We start from the raw sequence: 6,000 nt of genomic DNA on the forward strand, positions 1-6,000 counted from the left end.
GGGATCCCGTTGCGCGCGGGCACAGCAAAAAGGAAGAAATCGCGCGCGGGTACGCCACGAGATAACACGGCCGACGACTTCCTATAACGCCCGTGCGATCGATGACGCGCTCGCTGAGAAATGATCGAGCACGACGGCCCGTAGAAAAGGGGACGGCGGTTGTCCCCCGATGCGGAGAGAAGATTGCGAGCTTTCGCTAACGCGGAGAGACAGGCTCGGTCTTCTCCGCTCTGTCCTTCTTTTTTTCCCCTCCTCTATCCGCGTCACCGTCTCTCCCTGTCTCTCTCAATGTTTTCGTTCGAGTCGCTGCGTCGACGAGCTTGGCAAGTGCAGCTTCGGCCCGATAGCAGACGCGAGTTTATCGACCCGATTCGACGTGAGGTTTCCCGAGAAGACGCCTTTCGAACTAGCGTGCAGGGCCACTCCACGCCAAATCCCTCGCTTTTCTACCCTCCGGCGAGGGATTCTCCTCGTATCGGAATCCGTTGCAAACCCAATGGCTCTTGAAAGGAATACGTACCCACAGGAAGTTCCGAAAATCGAGCAAATTTTCAAGTGAAATGTCTCTTTTTATTTTGGTGCAATTTTCTTGCAGTTTTTAAAATTAACAGAGCTCAAAAAGACCAATAAAAAAATCGTAGATAACAAATTTTATGATCAATGTGGGAGGGAGGGCCACAAATCCTATATCCCCCCTTCTCGTATCCGCCATTGTTTATTGACGACTACTGTTAGTTCTGCTGTAACTGCATGTTTTCGAAGGAACTGTTACCAAAATGTATCGCGATATAGTTATGTTACAGAGCCCAGGCTACTTCCTCCTTGCTCGGTTTCAAGCGTTCAACACAGTAATCTGAGTCGTTCCGCGTTCGATTGCGGAATATCGAACCGTGTCGCGGGCCCCGAACGATATAGCACATTGTCCACAGTATGGATAATAATTTCACGCATGCTATTAAAGTAATTGCATGCATTACGTTTGTTATTGCGATATGGTAGATCGAACGCGTCGATAGCAGTAATACCCGGCTACTGGAACGAATAGCAGAAATCTCGGGTCACGATACCACGCGGCAAACTAGTAGTTTGCTCAAGACGGAGGCAAATTTACCTTAGGTCAATTTACAGTGTTGCATATTTACAACTGCATTATCTGTTATCGTGCGTAAGTGTATCTTTCTCGTTCGTACCTAGCTGTCGAACGTAATGCCCGTTTCACACTGTCGGGAACGCTGCTAGTTTATTTTCCCTTTCAAAACTATCGATTAATTGCTAGCTTCCTTGATCGTATTCAAATTTTTAACAAATAACTAACTGTACCTTGGTAGTACTCAAACTTCAGCATTTATACATTTCTTTCCCTCTGAAATTATAAAATCCATCTATTATAATTAATATTAAATTATTTAAATATTTCAGAACCCCAATGGACGGAGTACGGATTTAATTTACTAAATTTTGAACTAACATGTCCAATATAAATAATGAATATAACAAGTAAGTGGATTGTGGGATAACTGTAATTTTATAGTTGGCGCCATTCGCGATTACGAAGCAGGGGATCTCAGATCGATACAGTAACACGAACGTCCAAATATTGGGAAGCGTTCACTTACGACGAACGTTGTCCATAATTGGTTAGAAAGTTGGTGAACAATTTCTAAAACGACGACGAGCGTTCTCAGTGAAAACAACTTGGGGATCGTGTCGTTTACCCAACACTTTGACTATCAAGCGAATTTCACTCGATCTCGATCGATTATTCAACGATTTTTCCACGCTTTCTGCTTTCTTGGAAATCGATACTGAAACCGAAGTTTCGGGGAATCCCTGGATCCTCCACGATGGAAGAATTTCCAACTGTTTACTCGTCACGCGTTGGTCGCGTGGGTCATATGTTGTTCGAATAAAATTTTCCCCCGTCTCTGGTGTGAATCCACCTTTATTCTCTACGAATGAAGTAGAAGTATGTATCGCGATAATAGTGGATCAAGAATTTCTCGATACAACGTGCAGAGCGAGTTCTGTCGTCAGCTTGGAACACGGAAGACGGAAGTGGAGGTCCGCGGGGACGGAGAAGGTTATAGTGTTCGTGGCCAACATGGTTGCACGCTTTGATCTCTGCCGCGCCTCGAGGTCAAACTTTTCGATCTGGTGCCCCTGCGTGTAACAAACCACGGCGATAAAAGTCCCTAGTGACAGGTACAACTGAGATGGTCGGACTACGGGGACTCTAACCTCCCTCGAAATTCGAGAATCTTTAAATTATGAATAGAAATAGAAACATCGAAGTTTTCAAGGGTTGGACTATAGGACCTTCAGTACTCTATGAATAAAACATTTTAGAGTCCCTTTGAATTATGAATAGAAGTAGAAATATTGAACATTTGATCAGTGCTTAATAACTCCCATGTCCCCCCACGTTTGTAGGGATGTCTGAACGTAAACAATGGTCGACGAGACTGCTATTGTTGGTCGTTTAGGACGACGAGGAGAGGAGGTGTGATTAGTGGAATGAAATTTAGTCGAGTGGTCGGTGTGGACCGGGCATAAGGCTCGTGGCACGATTAACGGCCGATGAAGAAGTATTACGGAAGTATGACAACGGTAATAGATAACTGGAAACGAGCGTCGACGCCACGGAGGCCCGTAGCACAGGGACGTATCGCGTCGGGTTTTCAATCGAAGTCACGTTCGGCGTCGTTACGGTATTCAAGTGGCCCCGCGAGTAACGTGGAAATCATAGCATCGGCCATCAAGGACTCGTAACTGGTAGCGGAATTGCTGCGCTTTATCGCGCCTGCACGCCGTGCCGCGGCGATTCCACATCCCTCCCAACCCTCCCCCTCCCACTCAAAGGATAAAATCTCTATCCTCTCTTCATCCGTGGCCACTCACTTTTTCCCTCCTTCGTGCGTCGCCGTTTCATAAACGAGATTATGGCTGTGGAAACGCGGAACCGAAGTAGCCTGCGCGGCATTTTGCTTTTACTTTTCGCGGTGCCTCGGATTCCTTATCAGCTGAATGGGAAACAATTTGTTCTCAGGTTTTCTCTTTTCCCGACGTCGTCTAATCTACTGATTTTCTTAAGTCCCCCATTAAAGTGCCCCGGGGGCAAATTAGTCGAAACGAAAACGAACTGGTTGAAATAATTATCGCGATACTTTTTTATTTACCGCGCGGTTATCCGCGTTATCGGGAACAACTAAAATAACTTGATTATACGAAATAACGGGTATTCCCGATCGGTATCGAGATAAAACGGAATTTTCTATATCGAGATTTCCTCTTTTCGAACGCTGATTACGTTAACGGACGAGCTGTTTAATTTCACCGGCGACGTTATTATAGTTTCAGCTGGAAGCGTCAAGGACATTTCAAGGTCGTTAATTTTATTTCTACTGGAACTATTTTCCATTTATGCTGGGAGCCTTGCAAGACGAATACATCGACCTACATGGTAGGATATAGAATTTTTAAAGTTGCAAGATTCACTCGTACGTTTAAATGAACACGTTTCCAAGCATTGCATGAATATATTAACACGTTCACTGTCAGATGAAAACCGTATAATTTTTTAGAAGACTAAGATTATAATTGTGAACTAAATCCTATCAACTTGAGAAATTTTCTATAGTTCTATAGTGGAAAATCCTGTCATCCAAATATGGCTGACGTGGCAATCGCAGTATCAAACAGTGTACATTGCAAAAATGGTTCGTAATCGGATTATAAATGAACGAGTATGGAAAATTTCGACCCAATAGTAAATAGGTCAAGGGTCTGGCGTATGTAGGCTAGAGTCTGCTTCGAAACCGAGCTAATTTATCATCCCCCCTCCTCGTGCCAGAGTCCGCAAGCGAAACGTTGGAATATCGAAGGCGATTAATCGGATTCCGGAATGCAATACGCGAGTTCAGGCGGCGTTCTGTCGTCGGTGTCGGTCGAATGAAGTTGTACCCAGGCGCGAAAGGGGAGGGAGATCGGTATTGGCCGGGAGATCGGCCGATCAGACTGCGGAGGAACGAACACGATTTCCCGTAGGAAGCACGGAAGAATGAGAGACACGCGGAAGGAGTACCTGGATCTCCCGTGGGATCAGACTGGTCCGTGACTGGTCAGCCCTCGTAATCACTTCATCCGCGCTCGCTCCGAATCCTGCTATATCCTGGCTGGCTACCTCGATACCCGCTGCCCGACGACGTGCCGATCGCCTGCGTGTCGTCCCGCGGCCGAGTCGCCATTCTGATTCGCGCCCGAATCTCCTTTTACCCGTCCTCGTCCCGTTCCTTTCGAGGACGACGCCTCCGAACGAGGAATCGAGACCTGTCGAGGTCCTGCCAACGGATCACGATCGCTGGAAACACGTGTCACACGGCTGTAATTCGAGATCTAGCATCCGGGGACCAGGATCCTCGGTTCCTAGGCGGTCGTTGGTTCTTCGAACCCCAAGGGAGCAAAGTTTCAGGATCCACCCGGAGCCTCGTGGCGACAGACGGTCCCGAAGCCTCTGAAAATCTCGATCATCGACTCGGTGATCTCCATCTGACCTTCGTGGGATCGAGGATGAACGGCGATCGAGAACTGTCCAGGTTGTCGACGAACCGACGTGCAACGCGTTCGCGAAGTAAACTGGCTAGTTTCGTGATCGAACGGTTCGATGGGCAAACGACGGGCGATCGCCAGGACGATATCCTGGCGACACGGAGGATTCGCTCTATCTAACTACTCGTACGACCGAGAGTGGTCGAGGTTTAACCGTGACGGACGCCGGCCTGGCACTGAACGGCTTAACCGGTATACAACCACTGACCATCACCGTCGCAGCCATCACCAGGGTCCCTCTTCGTCTCGTTCCTTCTACCAACCTCTGCGCGCTCTCTTCCACGGCGGACCTCTTTCGTCCTTCTCTTTCAGCTGCACCTTCCCGTTCGACCTCCTCTTTTCTACCATTTTACTACTATCGCCACCGTCACTCGTTCTTCTTCCAGCGCGCGGATCCTGCCGCGATGTCTTCGGCTATTCAAGGTCACCCGGGGAAACGTGCCAAAATCGACCTGGCACGCGCTCCGATTCCGAGACACCGACTCCTCGATCGGATTTTATCAATTTCATACTTCTCCATTGGATCGTCATACCCTATCGTCTGGCACCAGCTACCTTGCACGAGTTAGGCCTATCGTAAGTGGCGTTTTATGAGATCCTCGAATGCTGGCACCTGGGGAAACGTTGGGTTCTGTTAAAATGTATCTCAGTAAATTTGTTTGTGCTTGGGAGACAAATTGTTGCCAGGACACTAGGCCCAAATGTTAATCTTTGAACTATGATAATTTCGTACTTTCGTAAAGATGGTTCTCCAAAGTATCAAACACTTTATACATAGCTAAAACTGCCATTTTGAAGATTAGAACCTCCCTTCTACAACTACCCGCATAAAACATCATAATTTAGACTGCTTCGCCGTCCTTAAAACAGTAAAACAAAGCTTGTTTCGCTCCTCTTGCGAAATTTCAGAAGAAACTATATCCGGAGAACAGTAGCGTGGGTTACAAATGACCCGAGGTCGTCAAAGCAGAAATTGATCCAAACCACCGATTAAAAGACACTTATTACGTTTAAATTCCCAGTTTGAAAACGTAGGACCAAAAACGAATGTTCCATTTCTATGAGATGTAATATTCTAATTATTGCGTTGATAAATTTGTTTTGGGGGAGCGTTAAGATGGGTGCAAGGAGCACCCAACGTTCCCCCGCCGGTGTGTTTTAGCAGCTTTGTCGCTGGCACAGTTCTGCGTTCCCGTCCAGATTCCAAGCCGACGGACTGACAAAAAATATCTCGTCGTACGGTTCGCAAAACGTGCTCGGCGTACCGCGTCCCGGTGCCCGTACGGGGGAAAGGGCCCCGCGCTCGCGACGCCGGAGCACGGTCCCGCGCGTTGCCCCGCAATTAGCGGATATAATTTCGTCGTTAATTGCGTCACGGGCTGCCGGTCGCGTATT

Source organism: Colletes gigas, unplaced genomic scaffold (genome assembly GCF_013123115.1).
Source record: "Colletes gigas isolate AHSC1104 unplaced genomic scaffold, ASM1312311v1 Colletes_gigas_Sc00004, whole genome shotgun sequence".
Classification (NCBI taxonomy): Eukaryota; Metazoa; Arthropoda; class Insecta; order Hymenoptera; family Colletidae; genus Colletes; species Colletes gigas.